The sequence below is a fragment of the Bombina bombina genome, chromosome 3 (assembly GCF_027579735.1).
Source record: "Bombina bombina isolate aBomBom1 chromosome 3, aBomBom1.pri, whole genome shotgun sequence".
Taxonomy (NCBI): domain Eukaryota; kingdom Metazoa; phylum Chordata; class Amphibia; order Anura; family Bombinatoridae; genus Bombina; species Bombina bombina.
In genome coordinates, this window is record NC_069501.1 from 693,955,283 (window position 1) to 693,970,837 (window position 15,555).

Sequence of the window (15,555 nt, forward strand, 5' to 3'; positions counted from 1 at the left end):
TAAATCAGCCACACCAGAGGCTACCCCAGAACCCCAAGTCTCTATGCCCGACAAATTCCATGGAGACAGGGCTATGTTCTCTCAGTTCAAAAACTCTTGTTATCTTCTTTTCAGTCTAAAACCTAAAACCTACGCAACTGAACGAGTTAAGGTTTTAACGGTCATTTCTTTTCTGCGAGGTGAACCCCGCAAGTGGGCTGACTCATTCTTTGAACAAGATCATCCTATTTTAACATCACTGGAAGACTTCTTCAAGGAAATGGCAATTCTTTATCAAGATATTAACACTCAGCTTACTGCAGAGACTAAAATGAGGTCTCTTAAACAAGGGAAAAAGCAGGTGGAGGAATATTTAAGTGAGTTCAAGCAATACAGTAAAGATACTGAGTGGAGCGATATTGCCCTTAGGAATCAGTACCGTCTAGGTCTAAATGATGCCCTTAAAGATGAACTCGCTCGCATAGAGCTTCCTAGGTCCTTGGAAGGACTAATCACACTAAGCATTCAGATTGATAGAAGGTTGAGAGAACGCAAATCAGAAAAACAAGGTATGGATACTATCACAAGAACCTTTTCTACTTACCAAAAACCTACAGTCACTCAAACCTCAGAACCTATGGATTTGGGATTCACTAGAGGCCCTTTACAACCAGAAGAAAGGAATCGCAGACGCATAAACAACCTCTGCATGTATTGTGCTTCAAATGCACATACTGTAAGAGAGTGTCCTATCTTACAAAGGCAGAAGAAACGTAAGTCCTTCAGAAAAACCACATGCTTAACCACTAATGTTAACCAAGTTGCTTACTGCTCTTTATCTCTTACCTTACAGTGGGATCTACACCAGCAAATCAGTGAAGCCATCATCGACTCTGGGGCACATTCTTCCTATATTGATTCTGTTTTTGTCACTATAAATAAAATACCCACTGTGTTGAAAGCAAGACCTGTGTCCATTAGAGTTATTGATGGTAATACAATTAGTTCCGGTCCTATTACACACCAAACTATTCCCATCAAGGTTTCCACGTCAAGTGCACACACTGAATTCATATCCTTTGATGTGATAAATTCTCCCATGTTTCCCCTGGTGCTTGGTCTACAATGGTTACAGACGCATCAACCCACCATATATTGGGATTGCCTCGAAGTCGAATTCCTCTCAGATTATTGCAAGAACACCTGTTTTCATCACTCCTTGATCTGTTCTATAAATCCTACTGGAAGAATTATTCCTTCTGACTATCAAGATTTTCAAGATGTATTCAGTGAAAAGGAAGCAGAGTCCCTTCCTCCACATCGCCCGTACGACTGTCCTATTCAACTACTTCCAGGTGCTTCCATTCCTTACGGGCACATATACCCTCTATCACAGCCTGAACTAGATCACCTCAAAACTTACCTTTCAGAGAATTTAAGGAAAGGGTTTATACAACCCTCTTCTTCCCCTGCTGGGGCCGGCATTTTCTTCGTCAGAAATAAGGACAACTCCCTACGCCCTATAATTGATTATAGGGAACTTAATAAACGGACTGTCAAGAACCGCTATCCCTTACCTCTAATTCCCGAACTCATCGAACGTCTCAGACAAGCCACCATATACACTAAATTAGACCTACGTGGAGCCTATAATCTCGTCAGGATCCGAAAAGGAGACGAGTGGCTCACCGCCTTCAGAACAAGATATGGGCTCTACGAGTATAAGGTGATGCCTTTCGGGCTCTGTAATGCCCCGGCAACGTTCCAATTTCTAATAAACGATATATTCCGTGATCTCCTTGACATCTGTGTAGTTGTATATTTGGACGACATTCTGATATACTCTACTAACATCATTGAACATATAAAACACGTCCGTTGGGTGCTCTCTCGCCTTAGACAACACCAACTTTTTGCCAAATTGGAAAAATGCATCTTCCACACCTCTGTTATTACATTCCTGGGTTATACTATCACTCCCACAGGAATTCAGATGGATGATTCAAAAGTGCAAACTATTAAAAACTGGCCCATACCTTCCTCCAAAAAGGACCTGCAAAAATTCCTCGGTTTCTCCAATTACTATAGGAAATTCATCAAGAATTATTCCTCTCTTACTAAGCCTTTAACTTCTCTTACAAGTGTCAAAACTACCTTCCACTGGACACCTCAAACACAGGCTATTTTCGAACACCTTAAGGATGTTTTCACTAAAGCACCGATTCTTAAGTTTCCAGACCCTGATGCCTATTATGTACTTGAAGTTGACGCCTCCAACTACGCTCTAGGGTCCATTCTGTCTCAACGTAAAACTCCAGAAGATCCACTCCACCCTGTTGCCTTCTTTTCACGAGTAATGACACCAGCCGAATATAACTACCCTGTAGGCGAAAAGGAGTTGTTAGTGATCAAGGTCTCATTAGAACACTGGAGACATCTCCTAGAGGGCAGTAAATTTCCGATACTAATATATACGGACCACAAAAATCTGGAATACCTTCTGACTAACCGTACCTTATCCTCTAGACAGCTAAGATGGAGTTTATTCCTATCAAGGTTTGATTTCCATATAACCTACAGACCAGGGAGTAAGAACGGGAAAGCGGATGCTTTGTCCAGAAAAGATACCAATCCTCATCATTCCGATACTCCTGGTACAGTCATTCCAGCTGAGCAATTCATTACACTATCTCCTACTTATCCTGAAGTCCTTAAACTCCTACAACAGAAAGATACTTCCATCCCTAAGCTTAAACTCACACTGGGACAAGATGGTCTCTATTACCACCAAGGACGTCTTTATGTACCACCTTCCCTTCGAGACAATTTATTAAAAGAACATCATGACTCACCGATGGCAGGACATCTTGGAATCCACAAAACCTATGATCTTCTTTCACGTACGTACTGGTGGCCTGCTATCAGAACTTCTGTGCAAAGATATGTTCAATCTTGCCACATATGTACAGTTTCCAAGACTGAAAAAAGACCTCCTTTTGGATTACTCTTACCATTACAGATACCTGACCGACCGTGGCAAACCATAGGAATGGATTTCATCGTCGAACTTCCATTGTCACTTGGTTACAATACCATACTTGTTGTTGTTGATCATCTTACCAAGATGGCCAATTTCCTCCCATATCATAAGCTCCCAACTTCATCAGAACTTGCAGTTCTTTTCTTGAATAACATTGTCAAATTACACGGTATCCCAGATTCCATTGTAACTGATAGAGGTAGTCAATTCACCTCTCGTTTCTGGAAAAAATTATGTGACACTAGGCAAGTAGAACTCCGATTTTCCTCCTCATTTCACCCCCAATCAAATGGCCAAACAGAGAGAATACAGAGAGAGAATAAACCAATGGCTCGAACAGTATATTCGTTCTTATTGTTCCAACCACCAAGACCAGTGGGCTATGGCTGAATATGCATACAACAATTCTACAAGTTCCACTACTTCCAAGACACCATTTTTTGCGAATTATGCTTTTCACCCTTCCTTCCAACTTCACCCTCGGACAGATTCAAACTGTCCCAAGGTTGATGACCTCACTAAGGATCTCCAGGATCTTTTCATAGAACTCAAGAGGCATATAGCTGATGCTCAGGCTCATCAGAGACGTTACTATAACCTCCGAAGACGTCAACCACCTTCCTATAAAATAGGTGATCTGGTCTGGCTGTCGACCAAGAATATAAAACTGAAAACCCCCAGCAAGAAACTTAGTGCTGTCTTCATTGGTCCTTATCCTATTACAAAGATTGTGAACCAAAATGCTGTTACCTTGGATCTGCCTTCTACTTTTCGACTTCATCCCACCTTCCACGTCTCTTTGTTAAAACCTCATTGCGAAACTAGACAGGTGGCCAGCCAGATTCCTCCTCTCATCTTACAGGATTCGGACACGGAATACGAAGTTGAGGCCATCCTGGACTCCCGTATTTACCGTGGAACTCTTCAATACTTAATCCGTTGGAAGGGATTCTCTGAGGAGAATGACTCTTGGGAACCTTCCTCGAATGTTCATGCTCCCAAATTGGTATCCCTGTTTCACAGGAGGAATCCAGAACGACCTAGATTCGTAGCTGCGGGGCACCTACCCTGAGGTGGGGGGTATGTCATGGATTTCCTTATTCCTTTCTGTCCCTTTAATTTTACCTGTGCTCACACCTAGCAAGGTTATTTAAAGCCTGGACACGCCTCCCTCCCTGCTTCAGTATTGTTTCCAGTTTAGCATACAGCTTCACAGACCTGCTGCAGGGATTTACCTCTCTCTGTTCAAGTCTAACTATCTGAAGGTATTTAAACCTTTTATAATACGGAGCCTACTTGAGCAACTGAAAGAGACTTATATGCTAAGTCTGAACATTTCCTAATTTGGATTAACAAACACCGCTGCTGCATTATTTTCCTGCTTAATTGCCTCTGGCAGATCAAGTGTTTTCCAACCCGCAACTGCAGTCTCATCCGATATAAGTTGTGAACTTTATAACTTTGTACAGACGCTTAACTTACATTGGACCACACTCACAGGATACCTCCTCATATTCCTCTTCACACGCTTCAGGAGTAGCGTGATAAACTTCAGACTGAACTTTTGTGAGTAACGCTACAGCACAACACTTAATACCTGCTCCACCCATCTGCCTGTCAGCTCTCACAAACAGCACAGCTATCAGCGTGTATCACACTTCAATTGACTAACTGCCTGCTGCATCTGTACTGACCTAACGCTCCTCCTGTGTGCTCAGTGACTATCAGGAAAAGTGTATCCCATCCACGGTGCGTTTGGTTAACAACTGCTGTGCAACCTGATTCAGAAATACTGATCAGGAATTTAAATCAAATAGTAACTTTCAACTGCCATACAGACAGATACATTGTAACTTCCTCATTGTATCTTAAAGTAAGGCATACAATCATATATTTTCCGCAGTTGAGATCCACAACCACAACCAGCTCGTTACATTAAGGGCCCTGTTGCGCGCAAAACGTATAGGATTGGCCCTCTTCATGGTGCTTTTGTTTACTTATTTTTCAATAAAGTGTTTTGCTTTTTACTTGTTGCTCAATAGCGGCTTGTTTTTTTCTTTTTTTTTTTAAATCTCTTACAGATACCTGCAGAATAACCTACTGTAGGTTCCATAATTAGAAGGAAGTGTATTAAATGTATTTTTATTTTTTAGTGTCCCTTTAAATTTGGAGCAGCAATACTATGATATGATGCCTAGAATTTTCTCACTGCAAAACAACTGTAGGATCTAGCCCTTAGTGAGATAGATGTGCCATTAAAGCACTGTTCTACAGGGAGTGTAGAATTATTAGGCAAATGAGTATTTTGACCACATCATCCTCTTTATGCATGTTGTCTTACTCCAAGCTGTATAGGCTCGAAAGCCTACTACCAATTAAGCATATTAGGTGATGTGCATCTCTGTAATGAGAAGGGGTGTGGTCTAATGACATTAACACCCTATATCAGGTGTGCATAATTATTAGGCAACTTCCTTTCCTTTGGCAAAATGGGTCAAAAGAAGGACTTGACAGGCTCAGAAAAGTCAAAAATAGTGAGATATCTTGCAGAGGGATGCAGCACTCTTAAAATTGCAAAGCTTCTGAAGCGTGATCATCGAACAATCAAGCGTTTCATTCAAAATAGTCAACAGGGTCGCAAGAAGCGTGTGGAAAAACCAAGGCGCAAAATAACTGCCCATGAACTGAGAAAAGTCAAGCGTGCAGCTGCCAAGATGCCACTTGCCACCAGTTTGGCCATATTTAAGAGCTGCAACATCACTGGAGTGCCCAAAAGCACAAGGTGTGCAATACTCAGAGACATGGCCAAGGTAAGAAAGGCTGAAAGACGACCACCACTGAACAAGACACACAAGCTGAAACGTCAAGACTGGGCCAAGAAATATCTCAAGACTGATTTTTCTAAGGTTTTATGGACTGATGAAATGAGAGTGAGTCTTGATGGGCCAGATGGATGGGCCCGTGGCTGGATTGGTAAAGGGCAGAGAGCTCCAGTCCGACTCAGACACCAGCAAGGTGGAGGTGGAGTACTGGTTTGGGCTGGTATCATCAAAGATGAGCTTGTGGGGCCTTTTCGGGTTGAGGATGGAGTCAAGCTCAACTCCCAGTCCTACTGCCAGTTTCTGGAAGACACCTTCTTCAAGCAGTGGTACAGGAAGAAGTCTGCATCCTTCAAGAAAAACATGATTTTCATGCAGGACAATGCTCCATCACACACGTCCAAGTACTCCACAGCGTGGCTGGCAAGAAAGGGTATAAAAGAAGAAAATCTAATGACATGGCCTCCTTGTTCACCTGATCTGAACCCCATTGAGAACCTGTGGTCCATCATCAAATGTGAGATTTACAAGGAGGGAAAACAGTACACCTCTCTGAACTGTGCCTGGGAGGCTGTGGTTGCTGCTGCACGCAATGTTGATGGTGAACAGATCAAAACACTGACAGAATCCATGGATGGCAGGCTTTTGAGTGTCCTTGCAAAGAAAGGTGGCTATATTGGTCACTGATTTGTTTTTGTTTTGTTTTTGAACGTCAGAAATGTATATTTGTGAATGTTGAGATGTTATATTGGTTTCACTGGTAAAAATAAATAATTGAAATGGGTATATTTTTTTTTTTTGTTAAGTTGTCTAATAATTATGCACAGTAATAGTCACCTGCACATACAGATATCCCCCTAAAATAGCTATAACTAAAAACAAACTAAAAACTACTTCCAAAACTATTCAGCTTTGATATTAATGAGTTTTTTGGGTTCATTGAGAACATGGTTGTTGTTCAATAATAAAATTAATCCTCAAAAATACAACTTGCCTAATAATTCTGCACTCCCTGTACATTAATCCTACTACAGCTAACATTATTTTACTTTGAGTTTGCATTCATCTGTATGTGTTTTGTTTAAGAAAATCTATTACATTATCCTTGCTAAAGACATTTACCATGAGCTTCTGAGACTGATGAAATATTATACCTTATACGAAAAATGTTAGACTGAATTCACAGTGCAGTCACATGGAAGAAAAAGAAGACACATTGCATGAAAATACACACACTGTTATTTGTATATCTTTCCTTTGCCAGCAATCTTATTTTCTTCTTTTCCTCATCACTATTTCCACAACAAAGCATTTTCTTCCCCATCCTCTGTCTATATTCATTTTTTTGTTCTTATCCCCTCTTCTAGCAGAATCTAATTTTGTTTGAAATGTTTGCACTCTTTAGGGTTTGCCCACTTAAAGCTATAGCAATCTTCCTCTAGAATAGAAAACTCAACATGCCATAATAGTACACTTCTTAGTGACCCTCACTAAACTTCACAGTCCAATTAAACATGGAATATGTTGGTGAAGAGCTTAGGAACCCTATGGTATACTATATCCTCTGTATGTATTTTATTTTTTGTTTCTCCATCCTGTACAAAAAAAGACCCCCAAAAAAGCACCCATGGCATAAGTAATTTAAAAAAAAAAAAAAAATAGAAAAGGGACAGAGGGAATTGAAGACTTCCCACCAATGAGTCTCTTATGCAAATACATATGATGGTAAGGTGTCAGCTTATTAATAAGGTTATGGTTTTAACTAAACCCAATCTAAAGTTAATATCAGACAGCTGTACATTCTTTACTCACCCTTTCAATAAGTGGTTTCCTGGAACTCCACCTCCTATCTAAGTAACTTTATGAAGCACACTGTAAAACCTTCCCAGCATCAGGGGGAGGTCCCAAGTGATCTCTGTGTCACGAGACCAGCACTGCCACAAGAAGGCGATGACTTGAAATTTACCTCCAAGTACACCTATCTTAATAGGTCTCCCACTCTATCCAACATTCTCTGCACCATGGTCACTTACTAAGTAAAAGGAAGCAAGACCTACTTACCAAACCCAACCTGAATTTATTGGCCTTTTTTGCAACCTAAAACAGCCTTTAATCAATCAGGCATCATTTTCATAACAAGAAGATATGGGTAATAAACACAAAATTATCACATCATGTTTTATCAGAGTTCTCTGTAGCAATTAACCATATGTCCTTGGTCTTTACCCAGGCTTACCCATATAAAAGATTTATAGACATGGTGTTAGAATATCATAAACCACGGATACATTCCATGCTACATTGATGGATGGAGTATCAAGCTAAATAAAGACATATCTTACATTTATTCATGCTATATCTGGGGGTCCCCTAGGACACATGGCGCATATCTAGTGGCAATGCCCAAAGTTACTACTCATTTGATCAGACATGGCACCAGAAGTCTCCAGACTGATAGGGATTCCTTTACCATTAAACCCATATCTATGGGTATTACCAATGTCCCTAAAAATGTACTTCTCCAAAAAAAGAAAAAAAAAGTTTAATATAGTGTACAATAGTTTAAAAATTCTTATTGCAAGGAATTGGAAGAGTGATATTGTATTTGTATTTCAAAGGCCAAAATAAGGCCAAAAAAAGGTTAAAGGAGCTACTTGTAAACAATGTAATACACTCCAGCAGGTAAAATGGATCATTGGGAACAATTTAAATGGGAGAACATTGTTGGGTGAACTGTCCCTTAAATGCTCCCGTTTCAGCATTAATTGTGCTAGAATTAAGATTTTTGTGCTTGTCAGGTTGCGCTGATATTAAGATATATATCTATATATATATATATATATATATATATATATATATATATATATATATATATATATATACAGTATATATATATATATATATATATACAGTATATATATATATATATATATATATATAAATACAAATAATTATAAATAGGTAAAGATATATGCTCATGGCTCATTGCCAATAGTTCTAAGTTTGAGTAGCTAAACGTGCTCTAACTGAAACCTCCATAACTTCAAGCTTGGCTCTACAGTTCATTAACTGTTATTCATATCTACTACCATTGTTTATTGCTGGATATTAGTGTTTACTACCGGAGCTTTCAAGCCTTACATAGTAATTTTGAGGACAAACAACAACCAGCAATTCAAGACTTCCTATCAAGTGATCATTTAATGTTTGGGACAATATCACTATCTACAGCCGACCTGGTGTGTTATATTGCTGGACTTTCTTTTACAAACACTACCAGAGAACTACTTATCATCGCTAATTGATCCGGTTCCTACATCAGCGTGATAGAGAGCATTGTGAGCTTTCCCCTCTACCTAGCCTGTCAGCAATTCCACGGACATCATTGGCTGAGGCTCACACACCCTAGTTGTGACGTCACAAACGCTCCGCTGTGTACTCCGTCTCAAACTCCATTGCAGCTCAAGCCTCCTATATTGGTACCTTTAAGAAACCGTCACTCTGAACAACTTCGCAGTCTGGTTGTGCTTCTCACAGCTTCAGACACTCTCACTGACTCACGCCCCCTGACCTGCACCACGCCTTCCGGTCCTACCAGGGATCAGTGATCTCAGCATCAAGTGCTGCATAACTCTGCTGAAGGACTCCTCTCTACTCCAGCACCAGTGTCTGTCACAACTGCTCTCCCAACCAGCCTAATTTGAGAGAGAGTGCTAAAGAGATCTCTGGATCGAAAGAGGACACCGCTCCACTGTACCACAGACACCGGGAGGGAGAACCACCTATACACTGCGCTGCACTTACCTCATGAGATTGAGGTAACGGAGTGTAAGTATACTCCCAACGGGTTCGTTGTGGAACGTGGATTCATTGCTATATTTGCTTAACCATTTTGCATTATTTGCATCCATCTACAGCCAATATTCTTCCAATATTGGACTTGAATTTTGAACTTTTATAGGGCTTTTTCTGTTGCGATACAGATTGTTATTCATCCTTTCCTATTAATATTATTATCATTATTTATGGCATGTTCAGGCTATCATAATATTTAAAGTATCTAGCATAGTGATTTTTGCTAATATTTGAATACTCCTGCATTTTAGGTGGCTGCATTTTGTTATATGTCTGTGTGCAAATAACTTGTCACATACAATCCAGCGGGCACTACACTAGTCATGCGACTAGAACAACACTATTAATCACATTCAAACTAGTTCATTGTGTATATTGTATACATTGATTCTTGATACCCATTGTTATCCACTAAATAACAGCTTATAAGAGTGATACATAATAACAACTATAATCACCTTTTTTTTTTAATTACAGTATTTTAATCATTTGGCATCCCTAGTGTATATATTAACCAGTTGTTCTATTTCAGTCAACTCGGTTTTTTGAACTAACCCATCCCAGGACTCCCAAATTTAGGGTCCTCTACTCAGAGTGTTGCGCCTTCCTGAATATTCCTAATCCCCTTTTTTTCCCTCTCTTTATCACACATTTTAATCTATCAGGTTAACTGTTCCTGGGGGCACAGTTTTCTCTGGATAGATATTCATAGGCAGCAAGTACACCACTCTAGTCACTCTTGAATATAATTTTAGGGTGTTTTTACAGCGCCACCCCTACACCCATCTTTTTGTTTATATATATCTATATATATATATATATATATATATATATATATATATATACAGTATATATATAAATACAAATAATTATAAATAGGTAAAGATATTATCAGATAGAAATATCTATTTACAAATACATCCTATTATATAAAAGGCCAAGTGTGTTTGTCCGAAGCTGTCATGCGCAGTAGAGACAGCACAAGGACAAACACACCTGGCCTAAGTCCTACTGCAGCAGAAGTGGGCGTGCCCGACGTGAAGGGGGCGTGGTCGGGTGTAAATGGCCGTGAAGGGGGCATGGCCTGGCGTGGTCGCGAGATAGAGAGGGGAGAGAGGCTCAGAGAGACAGAGAGGAGGGGAGAGAGAGGAGGGGGGAGAGAGAGAGGGGGAGAGAGAGAGAGAGAGAGGAGGGGAGAGGGGGAGAGAGGAGAGGGGATAGAGAGAGGGGAGAGAGAGAGGAGGGAAGAGAGAGAGAGGATGGGAGAGAGAGTGAGGAGAAGGGGGAGAGAGTGCAAAAGAGATGGGGAAGAGAGAGAGAGCAAAAGAGAGGGGAGGAGAAAGAGAGAGTAAAAGAGAGGGGGAGAGAGCGCGAAGAGAGGGGGGAGAGAGTGCAAAAGAGAGGGGGAGAGAGAGAGTGCAAAAGAGGGGGGGAGAGAGAGAGCAAAAGAGGGGGGAGAGAGAGAAAAAAAGAGGGGGGGGGAGATCGCAAAAGAGAGGGGGAGAGAGAGCACAAAGAGAGGGGGGAGAGAGCAAAAGAGGGGGAGAGAGAGAGAGCACAAAAGAGAGGGGGAGAGGAGGGGAGAGAGAGAGGAGAGGAGGGAAGAGAGAAAGAGGAGGGGGGGAGAGAGAGAGAGGAGGGGGGAGAGAGAGGAGGGGGAGAGAGAGAGAGAGGAGGGGGGAGAGAGGGGAGAGAGAGAGAGGAGGGGGGAGAGAGAGAGGGGAGGGGAGAGGGGGGAGAGAGAGGGGGGGAGAGAGAGCTCAAAAGAGAGGGGGAGAGAGTGCACAAAAGAGATGGGGGAGAGAAAGGGGGGGAGAGAGCTCAAAAGAGAGGGGGAGAGAGAGCGCAAAATAGATGGGGGAGAGAGAGCGCAAAAGAGATGGGGAAGAGAGCTCAAAAGAGAGGGGGAGAGAGAGCGAAAAAGAGAGGGTGCAGAGAGAGAGAGCAAAAGAAAGGGAGGGAGAGAGCGTGAAGAGAGGGGGGAGAGAGCGCAAAAGAGAGGGGGAGAAAGAGAGCACAAAAGAGAGGGGGAGAGAGAGAGAGCAAAAAAGGGGGCAGAGAGAGCACAAAAGAGAGGGGGGAGAGGCTCAGAGAGACAGAGAGGAGGGGAGAGAGAGGAGGGGGGAGAGAGAGAGGGGGAGAGAGAGAGAGAGAGGAGGGGAGAGGGGGAGAGAGTAGAGGGGAGAGAGAGAGAGAGGGGAGAGAGAGAGGAGGGAAGAGAGAGAGAGGATGGGAGAGAGAGAGGAGAAGGGGGAGAGAGCGCAAACGAGATGGGGAGAGAGAGAGCAAAAGAGAGGGGAGGAGAGAGAGAGCAAAAGAGAGGGGGGAGAGAGCGTGAAGAGAGGGGGGAGAGAGTGCAAAAGAGAGGGGGAGAGAGAGAGTGCAAAAGAGAGGGGGGAGAGAGAGCAAAAGAGGGGGGGAGAGAGAGAACAAAAGGGAGGGGGGAGAGAGAGAGCAAAAGAGGGGGGAGAGAGCGCAAAAGAGAGGGGGAGAGAGGGCGAAAAAGAGAGGGTGCAGAGAGAGAGAGCAAAAGAAAGGGAGGGAGAGAGCGTGAAGAGAGGGGGGAGAGAGCGCAAAAGAGAGGGGGAGAAAGAGAGCACAAAAGAGAGGGGGAGAGAGAGAGAGCAAAAAAGGGGGCAGAGAGAGCACAAAAGAGAGGGGGAGAGGCTCAGAGAGACAGAGAGGAGGGGAGAGAGAGGAGGGGGGAGAGAGAGAGGGGGAGAGAGAGAGAGAGAGAGAGAGGAGGGGAGAGGGGGAGAGAGTAGAGGGGAGAGAGAGAGGGGAGAGAGAGAGGAGGGAAGAGAGAGAGAGGATGGGAGAGAGAGAGGAGAAGGGGGAGAGAGCGCAAACGAGATGGGGAGAGAGAGAGCAAAAGAGAGGGGAGGAGAGAGAGAGCAAAAGAGAGGGGGGAGAGAGCGCGAAGAGAGGGGGGAGAGAGTGCAAAAGAGAGGGGGAGAGAGAGAGTGCAAAAGAGAGGGGGGAGAGAGAGCAAAAGAGGGGGGAGAGAGAGAACAAAAGGGAGGGGGAGAGAGAGAGCAAAAGAGGGGGGAGAGAGCGCAAAAGAGAGGGGGAGAGAGGGCACAAAGAGAGGGGGGAGAGAGCAAAAGAGGGGGAGAGAGAGAGAGCACAAAAGAGAGGGGGAGAGGAGGGGAGAGAGAGAGGAGGGGAGAGAGAGAGAGAGAGGAGGGGGAGAGAGAGAGAGGAGGGGGGAGAGAGAGGAGGGGGGAGAGAGGGGAGAGAGAGAGAGAGAGAGAGAGAGAGGAGGGGGAGAGAGAGAGGGGAGGGGAGAGGGGGGAGAGAGAGGGGGGGAGAGAGAGCTCAAAAGAGAGGGGGAGAGAGTGCACAAAAGAGATGGGGGAGAGAAAGGGGGGGGGGAGAGCTCAAAAGAGAGGGGGGGAGAGAGAGCACAAAATAGATGGGGGAGAGAGAGCGCAAAAGAGATGGGGAAGAGAGCTCAAAAGAGAGAGGGAGAGAGAGCGAAAAAGAGAGGGGGGAGAGAGAGAGAGAGCAAAAGAAAGGGAGGGAGGGAGAGAGCATGAAGAGATCGCAAAAGAGAGGGGGAGAAAGAGAGCACAAAAGAGAGGGGGAGAGAGAGAGAGAGCAAAAAAGGGGGCAGAGAGAGCACAAAAGAGAGGGGGGAGAGAGAGAGAGCAAAAGAGGGGGCGAGAGAGCACAAAAGAGGGGGAGAGAGAGAGAGAGGAGAGAGAGAGGGGGAGAGAGAGAGAGAGGAGGGGAGAGAGAGAGGGGGAGAGAGCTCAAAAGAGAGGGGGAGAGAGAGCGTAAAAGAGATGGGGGAGAGAGAGCTCAAAAGTGAGGGGGAAAGAGAGAGCGCAAAAGAGATGGGGGAGAGAGAGTGCAAAAGAGATGGGGGAGAGAGAGCGTGCAAAAGAGAGGGGGAGAGAGAGAGCAAAAGAGATGGGGGTGAGAGCGCAAAAGAGGGGGGAGAGAGAGAGCGCAAAAGATAGGGGAGAGAGAGCGCACAGAAGAGAGGGGGGACTGAACTCTGATCTCCCATGTTTTATTACAGCAACTTTCCCCTGAACCATCCGAGGGCTATAGTTAGGAAAGCTTTCCTGTTGGTTTTATGCTTACTCTCTCAGGCTCTCTGGCTCCATCTCCTGCCAGCTGTTGGTAATGTGCTAATCAGTCTTTTCCTTGACATTGAGTTTACTCAGTTTGTGCATCTGGTTGTGGAAGAGGAATCCTTTTGCTGTTTACTTTCCGGTATTGACCTTGGGTAGTTCCCTTTTCTGATTGTGTGTAAATCCTTGCTTTGATACCTGATTTTGGACTGACCTTCTGCATTTTCTACCTTGCCTGTTTTTTTCACCAATCCATTGGATTACCCTTGTATAGTATTTTCCAGACAGATACTGACACTGCTAGTCTAACCTTGTTTCCTGCTTTAAGCAGCAACTCTTGAGCACTTTCTCCTGTGCAGCTCCTGAAGTCATCTTTTTTTCTGCAGTTCCAGAGTTCTCCTTGTCCTCTGCAGCTCCAGTGTATACCTTGTTTGCTGAAAACACCTGGTTGCCTTTGCATTTTCTGAGCAGTTATGGCTACTACTTACTCAAAAACTGACAAGACTTGCTATGCCTTAGACTAGTGCCAGGTCTTTCAACAGACACCAGCTCCTGGTCTATTCTCTGTATTGTCATTGCCTTTGCTGTGATCTGCCAACGCTCAGCCTCTGCTGTTACCTGCCAACGCTCAGCCTCTGCTGTTACCTGCCAACGCTCAGCCTCTGCTGTTACCTGCCAACGCTCAGCCTCTGCTGTTACCTGCCAACGCTCAGCTTCTGCTGTATCATGTGTTCTAGCGAAACACTTATATTTGGCCTTGCAAGTATTCTCCCTGTGATACCAGTTCTTGTATTTTTCACACTAGGCCTCAAAGTAAGATAGCTACACTAGCCAGATTCAATAAAAAAAACCTGTTAACAAATATTCCTTTGCAAATGAGCTTCACTCTCCAGACCAGACACCAAGCGTGACATTATTTCTATCTTTTACAAATTAGATTGCACTTTGCGTGTTTTTTATTTCAGTTAAAACTGAAAAACTGTCATAGAATAATTATTGAGCAAAATTTTTTTACTTATATATAACATATATATATTTATAACATATATATATATATTTTTATTATTATGTGGATGGTGAGTGCATTTGGATATGGGACTCTGTTAATATATATATACAGTCATGGCCAAAAATATTGGCACCCCTGCATTTCTGTCAGATAATGCACCATTTCACACAGAAAATAGTTGCAATTACAAAATGTAGGCATTCTCATTTTTATTTCTTTTGTTTTTATTGGACACAAAAAAGTGGAGAAAAAAAGCTAAATCTGACACATTTTACGCAAAGCTACAAAAATGGACTGGACAAAATTATTGGCACCCTCAATTTAACATTTGGTAGCACACCCCTTGGAAAGAATAACTGAAATCAATCGCTTCCTGTAACCATCAATGAGTAGCTTACCTCTCTCTACTGTAATTTTGGACCACTCTTCATTTGTCAACTGCTCCAGGTCTGTCAGATTGGAAGGGTTCCTTTTCCCAACTGCTATTCTGAGATCTCTCCACAGGTGCTCTATGGGATTGATATCTGGACTCATTGCTGGCTACTTCAGTACTCTCCAGTGCTTTGTCTTAAACCATTTTTGGATGCTTTTTGATGTGTGCTTTGGGTCATTGTCCTGCTGTAAGACTCATTACCTCTGATGGAGACCCAGCTTTCTGATACTGGGCCCTACATTGCACCACAAAATTCTTTGGTAGTCTTCAGGTTTCATAATGCCATGCACACAGTCAAGACATCCAGTGCCTGAAGCAGCAAAGCAACCCCAAAACAT

At 43.3% G+C, this 15,555-nt stretch overlaps 1 long non-coding RNA gene across 1 annotated transcript; it reads left to right on the forward strand.

Moving 5' to 3' along the window:
- Positions 1-589: 589 nt before the first annotated feature.
- On the forward strand, positions 590-944 carry LOC128651882 (uncharacterized). The gene is made up of 2 exons (XR_008401207.1): positions 590-752; positions 833-944. It is a non-coding gene; the product is annotated as an uncharacterized LOC128651882 (long non-coding RNA).
- Positions 945-15,555: the final 14,611 nt, after the last annotated feature.